The 23,132-nt window shown below is 45.0% G+C and overlaps 1 protein-coding gene across 1 annotated transcript in view; it reads left to right on the top strand.

Annotated features, from left to right (window-relative positions):
* LOC143340460 (uncharacterized) overlaps positions 1-23,132 on the top strand; it is a 641,167-nt gene that overhangs the window by 69,375 nt on the left and 548,660 nt on the right. Inside the window, exon 3 of the mRNA XM_076762436.1 lies at positions 10,843-10,912. The gene's annotated coding sequence lies outside the window, so the exon portion shown is untranslated. The remainder of the gene's footprint in view (positions 1-10,842; positions 10,913-23,132) is intronic.

The raw sequence follows: 23,132 nt of genomic DNA, 5'->3' as shown, positions 1-23,132 counted from the left end.
TCTTCGCGCTCCGGATCACGACCGGTGGTTTTTCAACGGACCACGAAAACGATGAGTTTGACAAATCGAGCCCGACCGTTTCGCGGCTATCGGGGATCAACGGGTCCCCCGGGGGGACCGGAAGAAAAGAATAGAATCGGTTCTCGAGGGGGTCTTCTACCCTGGAACCCCGAAGAAAGCCATTTCGATGTGAGTTTCCTGTTGACAGACGATTAATAACAGCTTCGTCAAATTTTGTATACGTGAAAAACACCCCTATCGACGAGTCTTCTCTTTGTGAAAAGTCTTACTGTTTTCGAAAATAGATCTGATATTTAAAGGTGCTGGAAGGCGCTCTTATCGACGAGTTCTCTCTTTCTGGAAGCGGTTGCCCGAGCCAGAAAGAGGGGGAGAGTGTGAGACTCGAGGAGCGACAGAGAGGCGGCGAGGGAAGTTAGAGAGCAGCTAGTCGCTTTACCGGGCTGGTTTTTTGCCCGCGGCATCCTGATTGGTGTTTTTGCCCGGAGCTCGATCAGGATCGAGTCAGCGCGGCTATGGCAAGGCAAGAGGCTGCACGGTGTCAGTCAATTACGCCTTAACAATGGGGTTACGTTTCAATTACATCGACGAGGAATTGGGTATATCCAGGGACCCTCGCTCGGAATACCGGTCATTCGTCCGGGGCGAGTATCCCGACAGCCATGATCGTTAGAGTCGCCTTAGACATACCCGTACTTGGCCTTTACCGCCGAATTAGGCTCGTCGTTTATGGAGCGTCCGCTCTCGACTCTTCTTCTTGCTCGATTCGTGATTTCTCGACCTGAAGATAGGTGCTCCAGCGACACCAGAAGCGTACAAGAATTATATTAGGTCGCTTCGACACTTTGGTGACCAGAAATATTTATTATCTTTCATACCTGAGAACGCCGAGGAACGCGAGTTTCTATTGTACTTTTTAACGCGTGAAATTCGTGAGCAAAAATCGCGTAGAAGTCGAGAAGGCAAACGCGACCACGACCCGTGACCGATTGCTAAAAATCGACGAGGGTGAAATTCGCTGAGGATCGACGTCAGCGAATCCACGCAGTCGTTCGACACCGTTCTTTTCCATACGCTTTCGATCATTTACTTTCACACTGCGAACAATCAATCTCGTTCTCTCTTATTTGCTCCGTATACAAGACAATCCCTCTCCCCCTGGCCCGCCTCCCCCGTCGATAATCCCAATTTCATACAGTTCCCCCGCGTTCGTCCGCATCGCGCGAAACGACGTCCAACAATCAACCGTGGATCGAATGTCTCTTAATTGATATTCCCCAAGAATGCGGCTCGGGTACGAACAAAACCCACCGAATCACGTCGCGTCCGCCGGCAACAATACCCGTGTAACGAGTCCAGCGGGAAAAAAGACGCCGTCCGGGGAAAAAAGCTCGAAGCTCACCAACGCTCTGGCCACCGACGGCCGTTTTCCGTGAAGTTCAATCAATTGGTGAGGGGGGGAGGGAGAAAAAATGGCGTAGCATGACGTGCCGTTGCGTGGGCCCGAGATAAGGCCTCCCGAGCGGCCGTAGGTGCGGGGCATAAGGCCCCGGAGTCGTCGAACCGGCAACGTCGAGACGCTGTGGTCCCGCGGTCTCTCAGGTAAGGAGAAAAAGGGAGAAAAAAGGCCGCTCAGGGGGGGCAGGGAGGAATCGCCCCCTAGAATGTCCTTTGTCGCGGTCCCCTCCTCCCGTCCACCCTCTCCTCGACGGCCTGGCGAGTCCTGGGGCCCGTGTTCGGGCCCTTCGCGTGCGTGGAATGCGTGCTGAGACCAACCGACGCTATTGCCGGGCCATCTTTGTACTTTTCGTGCCTCCCGTATACCGGAGTATGCCAGTCCTTTTTTCCACTGACTCCGGAATCGATGTAACGCGTGTCCGCCTATCGTGATGTTTCATTTTGCTACGGATGTTCTAGGGTTAATCTACAGGGTGTATCGTAACGCGCTTCGGATATGGATCTCGAGAGATGTTTAAATTTTAGTAGTGGAACGTTTGTTGCATAGTACTTGAATTGAAGTCTAGTTTCTGAGATCACCTCGTATAATATTAAAGTAAACAGGCATTTTTTTATATGTGAAATTGCAAGTCGAACGTTGGCGATTCTCCTGTCGCGAAGACACGAAATTCCTATAAACCGCGAAACCGTCGCCCCGAGTGCCGCCATTTTTTCCGATAACGTTCAACTTCCTCGAGTTGCCGTCCATCTCCGCTGTTATATACGAAATCTACGAATCTTGATCGCGTGTCCGGTGCATCGTAAGCTCCGTGAAGAGGGATTATTGAAAAGGAAAGAAGACGAGAACGACGGAGAGAAGGATAGGAGGAGGGACGACGGGGGGAGACTATATACGAAAGCATCCTCCGAACTGTCGAATCGAATATCTGGGTAATGGCTTTCTGGGTCTCCCGCTGCCAGGAACACGGTCCCATCTACGGCGAGCTTAAATTAAGGGTGGACCCCTCATTTTCTTAAAATATTAAATCATCGTCCTGGTGTCGCAGCGGGGCTGCCACGGGTCCCGGGATCCGAAGAATGAGGCTCCGGGCGAGGAGGAATTAAAATTCATTGGTCTCAGAAACCCATGTCACCGGTCGAGTGCCATCGTAAATACCTGAGTCTCTTCTCGGTTGAGCGAGGTCACCGTAAAAATTATGCTTCCACGGTTCACCAAGGCCAAGGCCCGACGATCCTCCATCGCGATGACGACCATGGTACACGAATTCACCGCCGTGTATTTGTAAACAATACTCGATTCTCTGAAACAGTACCGTTAAAGGCTATTCAAAGTGGACGAAGAATCGAAATCAACGTTTATCCCATCTTCTATGCTATAAAATTTATTCTTAGAATTTTGTTTATATCCCTGAAGAATTCCATCAAGTCCTACGAACTAACATAGAGCGAAGGATATAATTACTGTCACCTGAACCATTAACTGTCGCAACATTGTTGTTTCATTTATCATCAAGACCACAGGATTTTCTTCTTACTTCGTTATTAAGAAGAATAAAGCAAGAATCACTAACGACTCTGAATAAATGGTCATTCTAAAATTTGACCCGTCGTTACCATCTAAAGAATTCCAATCGATCGTGTGAATTAAATATCGGAGCTATAAATAAGCAACATAAAAGTGATACCGTCATCTAAAATGTTTGTAAGCCAGTAAACAGTCTTTTCTGGCACCTGTATCGTCGGAACGATGCGTTCGACGCGAATATTTATTGCCCTCGCGCACTAAATCGAGATTAAACGTGTAATTGTGGAACGAGAGGAGGCTCGTCGAGGGAGAGATAGGTCGGAGCAGGTGCAAAATACGATTTCCTGTTAATCTTATTCCAATGACTAGAGGCGGCCATTCTCCCCTGCTTTGCAAACACTCGGCTCGCTCGACTGCAGCATCAACAGGCTCCTTTAAATCGTACGGTAGATTCGTTAGAAGTCGTCGGGGCGCATTAGTCGCCCCTTTAGCCCGTTTCCAGCGGCCACGTTACCCCGATACGATCTTCGGTTCGCAAGACGAACAAGAAAACGGGGCTTGGAGCAACCGGGAACGAAAGAGAAGCGCGACGGACGCAAGGCGGCGACTGGTTTGCGTTCGCCGTGTGAGATTTTCATCTGTTTTCTTGGAAATTCTGGCGAATAATCGCGTAACGGGGAGGGGGTGGAAACGACCTTAAACAGGACAGGAAGGTATCGCGCTGGGACCGACACCGGCGACTCTTTGGATGCCCTTAGTCGGTGAAGATCGAGAGTATCGCGAGGCTCATTGAACGACTAAAAAGCGTCCTCGAAAATGGAACACCTGGTTCACCGCGGCCTTTCCAGGTGCTTTTGTCAATTATTTATTATTTATTAGTCTAACACGAACGCGACAATCTCGAAAGAATATGCAGATTGTGCACCAGAAATTGACAAATGGCACTTTGACTTTGAATAGTAGTAAATTACTTAATAAATTATTATTGACTGTCACGAAGTTGCACGTTGAATAAAAATGAAATTACTGTTCGTTAAACGAAAATAAAAATGTCAGTTACGAGATGAAGCATTTCGCAATGAACGAAAATTTAACTCTTCGATGAAATAAACGTCACATATAAATTGCTGTAAGTTGGTTTTATCGGTTATTTATTACCGGAATAAAATTTTCCACGACTCTGATCAACGACCAGACCATTGTACGTCGGAGTAGGAACTTTTGCCAAACGACTACGATGAGCAGTTACAATTTTGTAAATGGTACGTGTAGGAAGAGCATGAAAACAAGTTATAGTTCGACAAGCCAACATTAAAAAAAATTAATGTATCGATTCTGATAGTTCACCAAGATATTATTGGCATTTGAAAAAATTCTAGTGAAGCAGCTTTTCAACGTCGATTTAGGCGTAACGTATGGGCGGACACGTCCGACGACTTGGGCTTCACTTCGTACCAGAAAGGTCGACTCTCTTCGACTTTGTAAAGAATGATTTACCAGCACCGTTAGCAGTTACTTCCTTGTCTCTGCGTTTATGTATGCGAACACAATTATGTGGATGTCTGACACGTTATGGAAGACAAATGCGACAGTGGCCAGACATTCATTATCGTTAAAGACGGATAGGTCGTGGAGAATTAATTATTTGACCCCTCGAAATCCCCACGTAACAAGTCGAATAGTTATGAATTTTGTATCAGTCTTGAGTTCTCTCGAGGATGACTGAAACTAATAGTCGCGTTCTCTCGCTCCAAACCTACTATTTAAATTTGGTTAAGAATTAGTTTACATTATTCGACTAAAACCATAGAATTTTCAATTTCAGAAGAGTGCTCTGTTATCTGAAAATTAATACGAATAATGAAGGGTGTAGTTAGTAAAATGGGAACAATGCTTTACTGCACTCGATCTAGATACCAGCGTATCTCGACAGTTTTCGTAACAGGTTAATTTTCGTTGCAAAGTTCCGTAGAGTTAAATCTATCCCTCTTCGTAAAAGTCTACGTTATTCCAGAAACGACTGAACTCTCCAGCAGGTTTCGAATATCGTGCATTAGGGCCAGATCAAGTATGCACCTAAATCTGGACGGAACGTAGATTACATTCGGATTAGAGTCCCAGTCGGGTTCGAATCGTAAACTGGATTCCGCTCGAGTGTATTTTGAGTTTGCTTTCGCGTCGGATTAAACGCGACGATTCGACTCCGTGGCATCTTCCATCGGAACGGACCGCGACGAACAATCCCAACGAAGCAAACGTTGTACCCGCGATCTCTTACGAACGAGTAATATTAAATACTTTTACGAGGGCCCCGGGATAGTCGTCTCCTCGTTTCAGGCCGACGAATCAGTATTCCTCTCGAGTAAAAAGCCTCTTAGCGTAAGAAGGGTTAATCGTTTTTAAAATTTCCGACACGTGAAAGAGGAAGAGCGTGATGACCCGGGGCTTCAAAAGGGCGTATCTCGCGTAAGCACAGAACAGAGCTGGGTACCTGTTGACAGACATTTGCATCTGAATGGAGCGCGCTGTTCCACTAAACGACTCGCCTAATCTCTCCGAGATTATTTTCTCGAGGACACGAGTTTCCTGCCCATTACCACTTCTTACGCAGCGTTATTATCGCATCTCTTTTCCTTCATTCTTTCTCGCACGCCCCTTAATCCCGTCGAATCGAAGTTGGCGATCTGACGCGTCAAAGATTTCATTCCCCGCACTTTACATTCTATCGTATACCTGTAATAATACACCTAGAATCTTCCTATATGAGCGAACGTACGTATGGGACCTAAAAGACCTAGAATTTTTAGGGTGAGAGTTAAAATAAAAGTATCTGAAATAGTTGCAGAGTTACACTAAAATGTGGAGGTTGAAAAATTTCAAATTATTCTGGAAAAATTATTTTCGGTTGCAGGGGTCTATTACAATAATTTTTGATGAACAGACATACCCCCGAATTCCTACTAACTTTCGAGAAAAAAATTCATTACTGAGAATATAATGTCTGACCATGACTGTCTGGTTACCCTGAAAAAAAAAGAATTCAAATAATTCTGGAAAAATTATATTCCGTTGCGGAGGTCAGTTACAATCATTTTTGGTGAATACACATACCCCCGAAATTCTACGCACTTGCGAGAAAAAAAATTCTTTACCGAAAATCTAATGCGCGGTCAAAAGTGTTTGCCTTGTATATTTCAAAGAATTTACGAAAATAGAAAATTCGTACGTGTTTCCAATATTGCAAATGGAATCCGATATCTAGTTCCATCGTCGGTTATATAATGGGGTTTATTTAAAGAATTTGATAATTACGCATTCTGGCCACGTTTCGGGGATTCTGTCTCGCTGCACGGACCCGGGTGGAAACAATCGCGCAACCGTCGATAATTTCAATTCGAGCGTCCCCCGTAGCTTCCTATGCAACGAGACGTATGATCGTCCGCGAGCCGGCGACACGACAATCGCGTAATTAAATTTACATAACGCGTCGTGGTCGGATATCGTATCGACGATATTAAAAGGAGGCGGTGTCCGCGAGGCTAATCGATCAACTCGACCGAGAGAGAAGGGCGCACGATATGGCTCCGGACAATTTATGTCTCCCTTGTTCGCAAACTACATTCTCATTCATGAGGCATACGCGCGGGCACCGGTCCGATTCTAGGTCGAACCGATTTCGTCCGCCAGATAAAAGAATCTCGGACATAACCGTACGTACGACCCGGTTTCTATTTATCTGTGTCAAAAATTTGATGACTTTTCGGTCCCACGAGCGACGGCGACGAAATCGGGGGGAGAAATCGAGCCGTGTCCCTCGAGATTTCTGACTGGCCATCCGAAAGAAACCTAGATAAACCTAATTTAATTAATAGGATCCGCGCGGACCGAGCATTATACACGCACGTCGGGATTAATGACCGGATAAGATTGTTAATTTCACGTCGGCCGTCCATCATGTCAATGCAAAGATACGCCACTGACAACGTGCTCCAGGTTATAGCTTATGTCCGTGCACCGTGGACATGCAACTCCGACTACGCACGTGCACGACTCTGCGCATATGTAAAGATCTCGGCGAACATAGGCGTCAGTTACGGAGCTTTTTATCGAGGTGGTCGAACAAGTCGTCGCATTATACACTTTGATGTATCATTGTGCGTAATTGATTATTTTTGTACGGGCTTCCCTTCGCGGATCAATCCATTGTTTAGCTCCTCAAGATGATTACGAGATGCATCATTTCTGGTTCTTTGCGAACGTTTCTATTTTAATATTCAGGAACGAGTGAGGATTTGTCAAGTCTATATACTGTTGGTATATTAGTACTGCATTAATATATCCTACTTTCTACTTCTCGATATAGCCGTTCTATTCATGACACATCCAAATATTACCTGACATACTTGCTCGTAGCGTCTACCGGTAGATGTTGATGTCTAGCACCTGGCGCATTAGGGTTTAGTATCTACTTGATACGTTATAATACCTGGCATCTATTATTTATCACCTAACATGCTGATGTATCTAATGGCACTAGACGTGTAATCTACTTCAGTCTTCTAATACTCGATACACTGAAGCACACGTTGCTACAATCTGGCGTTACAGATAAATTAAAAATTAAATATCCTATTTGCAAGAATAGATTATCGAGAGAATACTACGGCTGAAAATCGTTACTCGAGCGACAGAGTGGAGTCAATGGCGGGGAGTTCTCGTTTTGTTTTTCTTCCTTCTTCCCAAGAGGTTCTGCGAATTGCTTTTTCTTCCTCCCCCGAGATGATCGTTGTTGCCTCTATGTATCTTCCGATAAACACGAACGATGACTTAGTGTTAAAGAACTCGACGTCCGAAGTTCATAACCGAGACACGGAGGTTGAAATAACGCCACTTTGACTGAGCATGGACGCTCAAGTGGAATAAAAAATGACTAATTAGACCTTACACAGCTCCTGCGTTGTAGATATTAATATTAACTTTTCAAGGAGCTCCTATTATATTTTTAGGTTACGTATCCACGCGTTAACCGAACCGAGTACGTTCATAATAATATTGTTACAGTAAGTAGTGTTGTGTATTTAACAAAATTGTGGGAATATCTATATTAATTACACCTACTACTTGCTCCTGTGTTATTCGAAGAAGCAAATTATGAAACAGCAAAGCACACGCGTGCAAGAGGACGACCGAGAATAGAAGGATGGCAAAATTTGTATAATAACCAGCGATACGAATCTCAGAATATTTCAAGCCACTCGACGTTGCAATTCCCCGATACGTCGGGGCTCATTTGGAGCGAATTACAAGGCTCGAATAACGAAACCGAAACGCGTCTTTGGGTCGAGCCGCGTATCGGCGCACAAAGGGCCATCCCTGCAACAATAAGATAATAGAAAATTCTTTAACGCCGTCTCTTATTATGTTTCACATCTCGTCTGCGAACGGGTCCAGGGCTAGAGAGTCAGAGAACCGGACGCGCGTTGAGGGAACGGGACAGAGTCGTGGAGCGAGCGAGAAACGTTTCGAAAGGGGAGGAGGAGGGAACAATTAAAACACATTTATACACCGGCCAATTCGTGATCACCATTCTCGTCGGCGCTGGGCCCTGAATAGGTCCCTGGATGACGTATTAACTCATATTTGTCTCTTGACAATACCCGGCTAAACTCTCTGCCCAGGTGTCCGACGTTTTACACTCTTCCATCTCTCTGGAGGACGTACGGACGACGAGCGTGCATGCTCGGAATTATAATGGGATAGACCATAACAGGACGAGAGACCAAGGGCCACGGAACAAGCCGGGGGAGTCCCAGAGGTAACAGGATTTCGTGAAAGGAAAAATTTCATTTGACCGAGAAAGGAGTGGGAATCGTCAGACGAGGTGGGGGGCGGGGGCGTCGTAAATAGATCGTTCCGAGCGTAATAACAGCTCCTCGCGTCGATCTCGATCGTCCCGTACGAAGTCTACAAAATTAACTGCGTTCTCTCCTTTTCTGTTAATGACAACTGTTATCACTCGTCATACTGGATTATTATAAATCTTGAATATCAAATTTGGGTTTTAAGTACTGTCTTCAGATTGTTTATTTACCTTTTGAGTTGACTCCTTAAAAAATATGAGAGAATTCGAATTTTCAAAGATGTAATAAATTTAACGAGGGATGGAGGGAGACGAGAGGTGATCGATAGGGGGCGAAGGGACGAGTATTGCCGGCCCTGTCGATACAGTTCCACATTCCGCGTTCTCGACGGGTGGCCCGTTCCTCGAGTATCGCTGTCTTCCTCCGGTTCGCATTAGAGACACGACAGTTCCGTTGTGTGTTTTTGTGATTGATCACGTGATCTCGTCATTCGATATAATAAGATTCGCTTTAATCTGCCCGGAGATGGAACGATGCCGCCTCGGTCGCAGATTACCGCATACCGAGATAAAAACTGTTAAGCATCGTTCCTGGTACCCGACCGCATATTATTTCTCTGATGCAACATAGTAATATTGCTAACAGATCGCGGCGTAATGCGTTTAACCTGAATATCAAGTTAATTAATGAGGAACAACACGGTTAGAAATCAATCTGACCGGATGGAACGTTCTTGTCTCGTATTAACATTACGATCACAGACTTCTGGTACCAATTGCTCCAGGAATTACGCGAAGAATTTCGTACTCCCGTACGAAACATCGTCCAAATTGACGTTCGAGAAGCGGGGTAGGAAAAATATCGAGCCACGGTGGCGCGGTGGAAATAGGAGGCGAGACATCGCGTGGTTAAGATTCATTAAAATCGCAAACATTCACCGGCGCCAGCGTCAAACCAAAGGGAACAGGGCGAGCGACACGAAGAACGAAGAAGGCGTAAAAGAGGGGGCGGGGAAGGAAATTTGTAGAGCCAACCGTATTTTTTTCCGATGCGCCGGTTGGCCGGCCGGAGAGCTTAATTAGCTGTACATCCTCGCCGCGAGAGCGTTACATCATGAAATGTTTCGAAGCAGCCGCTGATTACGTCGGTCCGCGTTTACACGGACGAGAATACTTCGGAATTATTCTCGATTATTCAAATTCGCAACCCTTGCCGCGAGCCGCGCTAGGCCCGATTCAAATTTATGCAAAAATCCGGCAACGCGAACCGCCGTTCTTATTAATATGGATCAATTTGACGTACCCCCTCCCCCCCATTTACGTCTACCCCCTTGGCTCGTCCTTTTTCTCGTCGCGCTACCTCAAATTGGACCACCTGACCGACGGGGAGTCGCTTTTGTGCGACGGGCGACGTCCTGGCCGGCGATTCGCGAGCGTTTCGCCCGCGGCGACAGGGTATAAATGTGTATTTTCGGTTCCAACCTTAAATAAACATGCCACTCTAGGCGAAGCAAGAACCGTTTAAACGATACGTTTCGGGGGATTCTGCCCTAATAGTGCTGAAAATGGGTGATTTTATTTTTAATCTTAACAGAGTAATTTTGGATTTTTTTTAAATTGTTCACTACTTGAGATGCTATGTCAAAAGAACTTGGGCACACCGATGACCTTAATTGCAAGATCGTCTGCAGTCTGAGGACTCTTTAGATATCGTTAAGTGGATCCGCGGCAAAGGCTTCGTATCGAAAGTTAGCGAAATTCAAATTCGATCGCGATGTGGCTTGTTACCTGCGCGTTAATCTGTAATTCCGCTTTTAGGAAGTTAATCGTCGAACTTTCGGGCTGGATACGAAGAAAGTTATCTCGCGAACTTCGCTGCTAAACGTCGAAGTTTGCCCCGCGGCAAAAGGGAACGCGTTTTATTTTTCAACCCCTGCCAGCACCCTAGTCACCCACATAACAACCTCTTTTTTATTTTCAGATGTGCTTTCTCGAAGGGAACGGGGATTAAACAACCCCTATCGCGATCCAAATTCTACGGAAAATTGAGGGTGAGTTTTTATTACGATTCTTAATCGGCTTAATAATGTTTAAATCTATTTCTTTTTTTCGAACATTTGACCCTAAGTAAGGCTCGAAAGAGTGTTTGAGTACGTGGGAGGTTAATATTTGACAAAAATCGTCGAGAAGGGCTGCTAAGAAACAATCGCACGGTTTGTCGACGCCTGTTAGAATTGGGCACAGTCTTGGGGAAAGAAAATATTTGTAGACCGCGTCACGCGTCCTCAGAGATCGCGCGCGACGAATGGCGGTAAGTTGAAGGCAGGAATATCGCGGAAACCACCGAATTTCGTATTCCCGGATGGTAGGCTAGTCAGCTTCTGACAATACCGCCCCAAGTGACGTCGTCGTATGTATGTGGTATGTACACCTAACTGTGCCATACGAAATGTCCGCCTGACCCTATTGTAGCAATGTCTTCGAGCGCGCCAGAAGAAATCTGCATCGAGCAAACGCTCCGACACCGGGGAACTTAGAATTGACATTTCGCGCCTGGATTTCGCCGCTCGAAAATCGGGTATTTTTCTGTTTTTTAAGCGCCGTTGGAACCGCCAATGAATTCGCATCAAAAATTCGCGTGGAAGACAATGCGAGTTGATTTGGAAGAGCGCGTATCGATGGGCCGGTTCGGTCAGCGGATCGCAAGGGGCGTCCGCGGCCGAAAGAGAGAGAGAAAGAGAGCCGGAGAGCCGAAAAAAGGGGTCAGGGAGAGAAAAAAAAAGTAAATCAACGGCCGAGGCATTTTGTTTCCGATCGTTGCACGAATGAGCCGGCAAATTGGAGTCGAATTTAGCCGGCTTTTGCGAGCCGTTTAAACCTTTCGCTATGCCGCGGCGCGCTGTAGAGTTTGCTGCACGCAAATGAAGAATTGTCAGCCAAATACGGTTCGAGAGCGGTAAGGGGCGGCAGCAGGGGATGAATGGGGCGTAATGCCGGGTCTACCCTGATTGTTGCCCTCCTCTCCCTTCCGCGACCTCTCGAACCCATCGGAATTTCCAGTACGAATTTCCGTCGGTGCCTGCGACGTCACTTCCGTCCCAGGGACAAGCGGGATCGTCGCGCTGCGGCCGCGTTTCGCGTGACTTCGAGGCTCGCCTAAGTGTCGTCACGGTTAGGCGATCGACAAAAATTATCGCGAGGTCGGTAATAAAAGGAGATTCGATTTTTTTAAACTTGTAAATTAGCGGAGGAGCTGAACAAATTAATTCTCAAGATTGGATGTTAAAGGAAATAAATCTGGGACTCTTGAACCTGTGGGTATATTAGTTTGCAATTGTCCGACAATAAGGTTTCGATTTTGTGTGGTAGTCAAAGTGTTAAATGACTTTTGACCGTATTGCAAATGGGGACGTTTAAATTCGCCCAATTCTGAAGATGTGCTCTTCAGAGTCATCTTGACTGGTTAGGAATTTGATAAAAAAGTGGCGAAGATTGCCTCGGTTTCCGGGCGAATTAATGAAGCGTTACGTCGATTCGTCCGCTGACCGCTGTCGCTACTTATTCGATTACCAAGAGCACCGTGATTGGTAGGCAGAGGCCAATGAAATCGCCATACAATATCGCCCCATGTCTTTCACAGTCCGATAAATTTTGACAATCGGCCTCTCGGTTTTGAAAGGGAACGCGGTCAATTTGAGCCAAACGATCGCTGACAGGCAGAACTCTGACCACACCGGGATCCTCTAAAAACCTCGAAAACGTCGAATAATGGTCTTAAAGACCGTGACAACCTTTTTCCCGACCAGGAGCCTGCGTACCAGCTGCGTCCCTGGTCTCTGGGAAAGTACTCATGGATGGAAATTGCACCGTGAGAATTAACTTTCGATTACACACCTGTTGGCTATCAAGAATTTTCTAATGAGCATTTGATAGAAGTTATTCGTTTCCTGGAAACATAAAATTAGAGGAAAGTGGATCCTTAAAATTCCAAGGCTGACCACCCCCTCGAGACCATCGACAATTTAACTCTTGGTGATTAGTAATATTTTCTAATAAAACTTGAAAAAATTACATCCATAATTTCCTAGCAAAATCACAGGAAAGTGGATATTTAAAATTCCAAGGCCTACCACCCCCTTGAGACTATCGGCAATCTGACTCCTGTGATTAGTAATATTTTGTAATAAAACTTTGAAGAATCATCTATATAAACTTCGAACGATTACATCTGTTCATTTCCTGGGAGCATAAAATTAGCGAAGGATACTTAGAATTCCAACCCCTTTGAGACCATCGACGATTTAACTCGAGCAGGAAACGAAGAATCTAGCTTCCAATTCTGGTCCAGCGTGTCGGTTCTTTTTCTCCGGTGCAATGGTGGCCCGATTTCATTGGCTTTTAACAGAGCCACCCTCTTTACGACCTGCTCGACGATAATACGCACCGGAGAACGAGGCGCACGTATCAACAGACAAGAGCACCGCGACGGGGAAATCGTTCTTTCTGTTCTCGCGTGAAGTGTGTCGTTCCGGTGCTCGCGGGCGCGATAACGGCTCCTGGATAATGATACGCGTAACCATTCGCAATATTGTATTACGTACGCGGTGTCGCGGCATTGTTTCCGTACGGTGTTCCGTGCCTCTGTCATCCTCCGTCGCGAAATGGCCCGACACGTTTCCTCGTTTCACCCTCGTCGCGCGCAGGGGTTGCTGGCTCTTTCGCGTCTCGCGCTACTTTCGCGTTTTATTATCGTTAACGCGCCCTACAACGGCGGCTAATTCGAAACGGGGGAAGCGATGACGCGTCCACGTCGAAATTCGATCGCGAACGAGCTGGCTTTTTTTAATCAAACTTTCGCGAAACGAGACCGCGTTTTGGGCTCCATCCTTTTATTATTGAACCGAGAACTTTGGCGGGAAATTACCAACCATGCTTTTTAAATTATATTTCTGGTACGAACTGATGGACCACTCAAATTTTATAGCGATATATCTAAGTAATAAAAAATTATTCACAGTATTTTTCTTTGCATTTTACAGTTGTCAGGATATGGTTTCGTGTAGATGAATATTGTCTTCGAGTAGTAGGGTATTCGTCTGTGTTAATTTCTATTTTTAACGGTATTGCATACGCGACACCCTCGGTATTGTTTCACGGGGGCGTTCCGTTTCGAGTTTTACGCTCCTCTCTTTATTATCGTTATCGTCATCATCGCAGTGCGGTTTTAACGTCGAATCCGGACGCATATGTTGCCTTACTTTTCTATAGCCGTCGTTTTGCCGTCGTTGTAACGAGAACAGCGGTGCTAACCTTCGACGTGATTGCGCGTTGAGATCGTGCGATATTTTAATACAGCCAATCCCAACGCAATCATCTAGCACCAATTGCAGAATAGCAACTTTGTTCGTTGCTCTATCTCGCCAAGGAAAAAATTCGTAACGCCCTTGCAAAACTTTCGCGATGTTCTCGCTCTCGATATTTACATTTCTACTAAAGGAAGATTAATTTTCTATTTTTCAAACCCTTTAATTCCATCAGCTTTCTATCGAATCATCCATGTAAAATATCTAGTAATTTTAATACTTGGAAAATATATATACAGGGTGGTCGGCCACCCCCGGGAAAAATTTTAATAGAGGATTCTAGATACCAAAATAAGACGAAAATCAAGAATACCAATTTATTGATGGAGGCTTCGTTAAAAAGATATTAACAATAAAATTCAAAAATTTCAAATCGTTCTGGAAAAATTATTTTCGGTTGCAGGGGTCAATTACAATCATTTTTGGTCATTATACATACCCCCGAAATCCTACCCACTTTCTAGAAAAAAATTCGAGTAGGTGTGAATTTTTTCGACAAAATTAAAAAATTTCAAATCGTTCTAAAAAAATTATTTTTAGCTAGGGGGGTCAATTATAGTCATTTTTGGTGAATAGACATACCCTCGAAATCTTATTCACTTTCGAGAAAGAAATTCCTTACCGAAAATATAATTTCTGGCTAGAAATCGTTCCCTGAAACATGCGAATTTTTAAAACACCATAACTCCTGAACGGACTGGCCGATTTTAATGTTTAAAAAAGCAAACTACGCGTATTTTGATGGAGAATATGTAGAAATAATAAAAATGTTCGAAAAGTTGGTCCTTGACCCTGCAAAATGAGAAAAACCCCATAAAAATAGTCCAATGTTCAAACAGCCATAACTTCTACAATTGTGAATATATTTCAATGAAACTTTTTTCTGAAGTAGAGTTCATGGGTACCTACAAAAAAGTGTTAGACAACTTTTCTGTAGGGCGTCAAACAAAATTACTAAAAATGAAAAAGTAATTTTTAAGAAAAATCGACAGGGGGTAGGTGCCTAAATTTTTCGACGAAAAAAAAAATTTTTAATTAATTCTGAAAAAATTATTTTCGGTTGCGGGGGTCAATTACAATCATTTTTGGTGAATAGACATACCCCCGAAATCCTACCCACTTTCTACAAAAAAATTCAGTATGGGTGGAACTTTAAACGTTAATAACTGTTTAACGAAGCCTCCATCAACAAATTGGTATTCTTGATTTCCGTCTTATTTTGGCCTTTAGAATCCCCCATTAAAATTTTTCCCAGGGGTGGCCGAACACCCTGTATATATGTACATCTGAGTACGTCAGTATTTTTGGAGATACAAGAATGTTCTTCAGGGGGTAGCTTAATTTTCCCGAGGGTTGTCCAGGTGCAAGCAATCTAGTCGCAGTACTACTTTGTAGAACGCTGAGGCTAGAAAGTTAAATCAACGTTGAGTACCAATTAAACTTAGCAGAACGAAAGACGAAAAATGCTACGTGTCCACGTGAGTTTAGTGCCACATCGTGTTTTCTGGGATTTTTTCTCTCGTCGCGATGGTTGGTGCAACAGGAAACGTTCTTTGTACGAATGGAGCTGATGTTATCGGGATACCGAACGGCGTAAACGGGTTAAAAATTGTGAAAATGAAATCCAGAGTCCCGTAGTTTAATCAGTCTCGCGTCTCTTTAACAAGACACGACGACCGAGTTCGAAATTGACGTGGGTGCAAGCGATTGGGCGAAACGATAATACGCGTGGGATACGCGAACGATCTGTGGGTAGAGAATGATAAAACCGATGCGATCGCGCGCAATTAGCTGTGGTAAACACCGAGAATGAGAAACTAAATGCATAGAAATTGATAGTTCGATACACAGATGGGAAGAAGAAACGGAGAATAGTGTGGAATAAAACGTGTATTGGCTGGGAGAGTTTAGCACACCTTTATTCTGCAAATAATAGCCTCACGTTTTATAATGTCGGTGTAGTAGAAAACGGTATAAATAAAATTAGATAATATTATTTCTTCCTCTTCATGTTGGAAAACATTGATTTAGTCCAAGTTTGATTAAAATCCATTCCATCGTTTGTGAACGAAGTCCTGGCACACGTGCACGGCTGATCAGGGAAAGAGCGAAGGGTGCACCTCGACGTAGTCGTTGAGGATCTCGCAAAACAGATTTAGCAGGTGAGGTCGGGAGCAACAGAGGGTCCCGTAAAGAAAGCGTTTAATTAACCCTTTGATCTCGAAAACAGCGCGGCAGCCGCGCACTTAGCTAACGGGCGACATTGATACCGAACTTCGTTAAGCACTTTAACCTTTACGAGGTTCATTTTCGAATTAAACCGCCCTGTCGATTCCCCCGGCAGTTTCCTGTCTTCGAAAAACACGCTGCTTCCGCGATGTTCGCGCAAAGAACCCTTTTCCCTACGGCGATCCACGATCTTACGGATTTCAGTTTCTGATTAACGCGACGACCATTTATATTTACATTTAGAATTTAAGCGATTCTCTGATAGAGACGATCTCAAGTGGAGGGGATTTTTAAAATTCACAGTATTAACATAGCAATTTAATATATTAGAGAACTGTATATCCCAAATCAGCAAAATTTAAAGAATCGGAAGAATTATTCTCAATTAAATTCTGAATAACGTAAACAGCTTTTGCCTTACATTCCATTGTAAAAAACTCCTTTATCGACAATGTAAGGTTTTTAAGAAGACAATTACCAAGCGTACGGACAGAAAACAGACAAATAATCGTGCATCGTGCATGGTCGATCGATTGGCGAAAGAAACGCGAGGAGCACCTGTAGATCGTTATCGGTCGCGCGACAATATTTGCTCGATAATCATCGCCGGTGAACTCGGGAGTTGCGTCATTGATCAGCGCGGAGAAATGCGGGCCGTTAAGGGGATGGAGGGAGACACGTAAGGGGTTGAGGGGCGCCGAACAACCCACCAGCACACGGCCCCGTAAATAATAAAACTGCGAAGGTAAATATAATTACCTAACTGTGTGTGTAACGTGTTTGTAAGCGGGCGTGCCACGGCGGAACAACAATCGTAAGGTTCTCTTGGAAACGAGCCGCTTTTGAAAGGGCGGCCCCCGTATCCAATGGCGCGGGCGGCTTGAATTAAGATTTCAGTGGCCGCCCCCCGTCTCCCCCCGCAAAGATTGCGCCACTGGCCAATTGAATCCCCGCGATCCTTTTCATTGGGCCTCCTCCATTTTGTTTTCATCCGGAAATTACAATGCACCGTGTAAACATCCGTCGAATAGACTGCCGATTAATTAACCGACCACCCCCTTAACGATGGCGTCGCGTACTTTGGGCGTCTAACGTGGAAAACGCTCCATTTTCATCGCAAACTTTCACGGGGAAATACAGAGACAGGTGGTTCGTGAAATTTTCGATCTCAAAATACGACTCTTTAATGTTTACTTAAATGTCACTCTAGATTCTTGACATACTTTTAGCATCGAGAAATTTTTCAGCAGCCTGTGGGTCACCCTCTGTGAATATACGATTGCTATTGTTAAGATTTGACCGCCCCTACTATTATTGAATTAACGTACCGTTTCTAGTTTCTTCGTTACAACCCCACCCAACGTTTACCATTTCCAGCGTACGCGGAACTGCCGCGTAAGGGATGAAAAAATTTCTCGTAAAAATGATCTGGCTGTAAAGTTGATCGGATGAATGTTCCCAACGACAGTGCTCTGGGTACCCTTAACTGGTTGCCCTGCCCGTAGGACGCGTGGGGGCTCGATTCGTACAATGGGACCGAGCATTACGTAGCTGGCAGGCATTATGTGTATCTGGCTCCTCGAACCAGCGTACGAACGAGCAGGTAAATTCACAGGCGAACGTTCGAATGCGCGGCTCGTATGCGAGCACTCGCGGCGGCTCGAGTGTGCTTCGAGTATTCGCGTAAGGCACGTAGATAAAATACGCTCGATGCACGTACGCGGGGGTGCCACCCCCTCCCCAGGGTAATTGGCCCTCTTGATCGCGTTCGTAGGACCGCTTTTCAATATTCCCGTCGGTCTTCCCTTCTCCGTGCCCTGCGTCTGCGTCTTTCTTTCCGACATAGCTCTTTTTACGCGAACCTTCAGCGTCCTCTTCGACGTCCCATTTCCTGACCGTTTCGTAATTCTGCTGGTTGATTTCGTCCTCTGCCTATTTCCAGCCTTTGACGGGTCCTCTTCGACATCTTTCGCAGGTGTTCTTCTGCCCTTTGTGGATGGACTTGTTTTAAACACAGGGGTGCACTAATTTTCATCGAATACTAAGTGTACGTTTAATAGATATCACTGACTGAACTAAATAGTGGGAAAATTCTTTGTTATCAATGTAAAAATTGTTAGAATCACAGGGAGAAATAGAATATTTGATTTTCACAATTGCACGCACGATTTAAAATATAATATTCGCCATTTTACATGGTGTACTCGGTTCTGCTTTCATCGGTGTTCCTCATTTGCACTGATTAACCTTTAGTCGCTCGGTCGATGTTTCGCCACCTGCGGTAATTGCAAGCAAACTCACGCGTCCGACGAATCGTGATCGATTATTTTTAATCTTTTCATTTGATCGGTGGATCGTTTGAACTAACGTTTCTCGACTTACGGGTCCGCGTAGCTCCGGGAATTCAAGAGTTTCCGAAAGAAAGAAAAGCGTACTACATACTGGGATAAAAATCATGCTGTAGTATTTTACTATTATTAAAAACACCCTTTAAAAAGTTTTCTATCGCCAGTAATAAAAACATCGGGATGAAACTGGAAACTAAACTTAACAACTTTGGAACGGCTTTTCTTGTTCATTATTCGTTACTTTTCATTCTGCTTTCGTTTAAAGAAATAAGAAATATGGTATAGTTAATGTTCTTCCTAGGAATTTCTCCCAATATATGCTTGCAAAAATATGTATCAAGGAATCTCTTTCGCGTGTGAAACGCCTATAAGCTGGGACGATAATTTTAATCTAATCGGCGACGATAGTTTGGTTACTAGGTTTCGGGTATGCTTGGACACAGTTGGGACTCGGAATAGGATTTTTTAAAGTGGACGGGGACCCCACGTTAAGGCGATGGGTTGTTCAGCGGACAGGTCAGTTTGGAATTCGAACAGGCTGCTACCGTAGGAGCTGTTTCGGGGCGGGGCAAACGTCAGGCAAATGGAAAGCATCTCTAATTTGAAACTGAGAAGAGAGAGCAAACAAGTGGCGAAACCCTGCCCGCTCTTACGGTGTCGATTTTTCAACGACGATCCCTCGGTTGACTTCAACTGGGCCCAGATTTCGAATTCGATGCTGCCCAACTTCAATGTCCCGAAGATCCAAAGGGTTCAAAGGGAAATAATTCGTCGAAACACTGTAACTCCTCCAGGTTTCCATACGAGATGGCTTCGAAACACATACTCGCGATGCAGGACAGAAATAGATATTAATTTATAAATTCTAATTACATCCCTTCGTCTTTCCTTTCTTATGGAATATTAACACATGGAGAAAGACCTAATTAGACATGAAATTTATTCCGGAACGCGAAACTCTCGTATGGATAAAAAATGACCCAGATCCGACGTTGGAGAGTTAAAGAGAATAAATTCTACTTTGCTGCAAGAGGCATTTATTTAAAATACAAAGAACGTAAAGTATTTATTTTTTAAGCTGAAACAATTCTCATTCCGTATTCCTACGTCTTTGTTATGCACTTACAGAAGCTCGTTCACATAATTTCTAGAAATAATGTGTTCTCCTTTCGAAATTTTGAACAATTCCTCAAAATATGTCCATCGCCATTATCAACCACTACGAATATCTTAGAACGTCATATTGAAACGATATCTGAAACTTGTGCTTGCAGTTTACTCCTCCAGACAGAACGCTGAAAATAAGAAAAATTGCTCCAATTACGAGCTCCTGCTAAAAGTTGCTCCATTTGATTAAGTATCTTTATCCACGCATCTGCGACTATAATAAGTGCCAGGATTCGTAAATTGAACGCCGTGGATCGTGACGAGGATTCCCCGGATCGCCGGTAGCGTCGAAAGAATCACTATCCGCTGCGTTCTAAATATCTATGCGGTCTCGTACGTCAGCTGGCCATACGCGTAACGCCTCCGAGTTTATGCATGGTTTCTATCGGGGCCCGTAGGTATATCCAGTAGTATTTTTCTGCCCACGTGGAGGTAAACGAAACGTGACGAAATAAATTGCGCGCGAGCGGCTAACGACGAGGTAGCCTCGCCGCGAGAGTCTCGTGGCCGTTTATCGGTGACCAGAATGCAAATAAGGAAAAAATATGATCTTCCGTGTATCGAAACTCGTTTCCAATGAAAAGAAGGGCCCTGGCCAAGAGCCCCCCTCGCCGTCCATACTTGAAAATATTCAACGCCCCGCCGCGGATCTCACCGACTCGCGTCACACACGTCGCGAATATGACCGTTGTAAATTTCCAGCGGAAACCTCTGATTTTTAGTGGCAATGATTTTACAGGGATATGACACCCGCCTACGCGACGCTACCATGTAAGGTGCCTGTATTTTGGCGATTTTTACGAGCCGTGTTTACGAGACTCGCGCGCCCTCCGCGGCTTTCGTAATGATCTTCGGAAGTTTGCGGAAAAAAAGGCGTCCCAGACGTCGATTCGAACGCTCGAGCTCGCTCAGAGTGGGCTGACGAGGATGTGGACATTCTACCTTACGATTGCGTAAATATAATTGCCTTCCACCCACCCTCGTGCATGAAACGAAACTATCTATCGTCTCGCGTGTCCATATTAACCACTCAGCTCAATGTTTTATCCACAAATTGACCCAAAATGGCCAACGTTAAAGATGGTAATAAACCTCGACCATCTGTCCATGCTCCAGGACTCGGAAAAGTTCGGAACCTTGAAAGACAATCCGCCCAGAGCCGGCCTCCCCAGGAATTTCATCCTTATTGGATTACGAAGAAACAATCCTAAGTCCTCCTAACGAGTCCTCGGGATCGCAGGATATCGGTACTCGCGATAGATATCCTAATGCTTCCTGACAAGCGTGCCCGATCCTCGGTCGGTCGGCACCTTTCCGAGCTCTCCGTCGCAATTATCCGAAATCGCGGTGAACCTGATCGTGTTATTGTTTTTTCTCCCCCCTACCACCGTCTTCCGGATCCTTTCCAGGGTCTCGCCTATTGTCTTCGTCCGTAGACTGCACCATGGGATCCTTCGGGGCTCGCTGTTTTCCTGCTGGTTGATGCAACCTCAGATAAAAGTTCTGACAAGCCGGGACCCAACCGTACCAGGCTCGAGAAAAACCTGGTAACGAGAATTTTAGACGGTCCGTGGTACGATCCTTCGTTTGCTCGGCCCGTGTTTAACTTGGCGATTAGATACCAGGCGTTAACAAATCCCGACAGTACGAGGACTGTTAATGGGGTCTGTAGGGTCGTTGAAACGATCTGCGTCCGATTACGGGAATCGGTATTGTGCTTGTTGGGCCTCGTGAATATTGCTTTTGGTACAGTAACTGCTCTTTAAAAATTTATTTAGATATCGTGACAGTTTAACGAGTTAACATATAAGTATGCAGGAGGTCTTGCTCTTTACAATTCTATTGTACTCTCTCACAAGTGCTCGACCATCTATTCCTATATGCACACCCCTACTAGAGTTGACACTTACTTCGCGTAGAAATATTAGAGTTGGAACGTTTACTAACAAATTACTTTCGTTTAATCTCCGGTGAACTCGTGATTTTTCATAGCGAGAGTTAACCTTGGATCAAAACGATGGAGACGTTTAACACTGTAAGTGTTCATTGTGGCGCCTACGAACGAACCGCGACAATGGCGCGATTCGATAAGCGTGTTCATTGACACGAGTTTCAGCGATACGTAAATTGAAACGGGTAACGGGATAAGTCGACGGGATCGGCGCAGGTTCTCCGCGATCGCGATGGCGAGCCGGTCGATACCCAACGTGTGCCAGTCACTTTAAAAGTTAAGGATCAATCAGTCGCAGGCATTGTTCCAGGCCATTGTGCAACGACGCCGGAGTTGTTTATGGGCCGAAACGCGCGGAGAAACGATAATAATAATAGACGCGCAACCCGGGACCGGCGAGAGAACAACAATGTGCCGCTCGATCGCAATAGTTCTCGATACCGAAGGCAAAAAAGTTCCGAGCGTAAAATATCCCTCCGCGCGAAATTAGAATTTCGTCGAACGAAATACGAGAAACGCCGTTTTGTTTCGCGTCCTCGTTGTAAAACATATTCGAAATATTTCGCGTTCCTCCGGCTATGTGTGCCCGGCTCGATAAATATTTCATCCCTTCTTTGTTTATCGGTCGTCGATTCCCGTTTCTCACCGATTTTCCTTCCTGTGTCGGCCCTTCGCGTGGAACAGAAATGTCGAATCTGCGGCTTAACTTATTACAAACAGTATCGAGTAAAATTTTAATAAAAAATCAAAGAAGTTTTATAGTGATGGAACCATTCAACGTTTTCCCCCAGAGTTTTCGTCTGGTTCCTAATAAATTCGTGCCTCGTTCCGATCGTTACGATTTTACAAATTGCACAGTTAAATCGCAACAGACACTAGACACCCGCCGCTTCGATCACGCCACTCGACGAGAACGTTATTCCGTAGTATACAAACAAATCAATCCCCTCCTCGATGGATCGTAAAATATAAATTTGACGCGCGAGGCACGCGTAGGCTATCGGACAAGTGGCACTCGAAAATTACGCGTATATACACGAAAAACGGTAAAACGGTCGGCGAGCGCGCTCACGAGCCCGGAAAAACTCGAGTTACGCGCATAAATAGCGCGACGCGTACCCCGGAAAAATTATACGACAGTTTCAAACGCTTCCCTTAATGCAGGATAAAATGATTACTCCGTTTACTGCCGAGACTTCCCTCTGTCTCTCCT

The sequence above is a fragment of the Colletes latitarsis genome, chromosome 3 (genome assembly GCF_051014445.1).
Source record: "Colletes latitarsis isolate SP2378_abdomen chromosome 3, iyColLati1, whole genome shotgun sequence".
Classification (NCBI taxonomy): Eukaryota; Metazoa; Arthropoda; class Insecta; order Hymenoptera; family Colletidae; genus Colletes; species Colletes latitarsis.
This window is presented reverse-complemented; position numbering and strand designations above follow the sequence as displayed.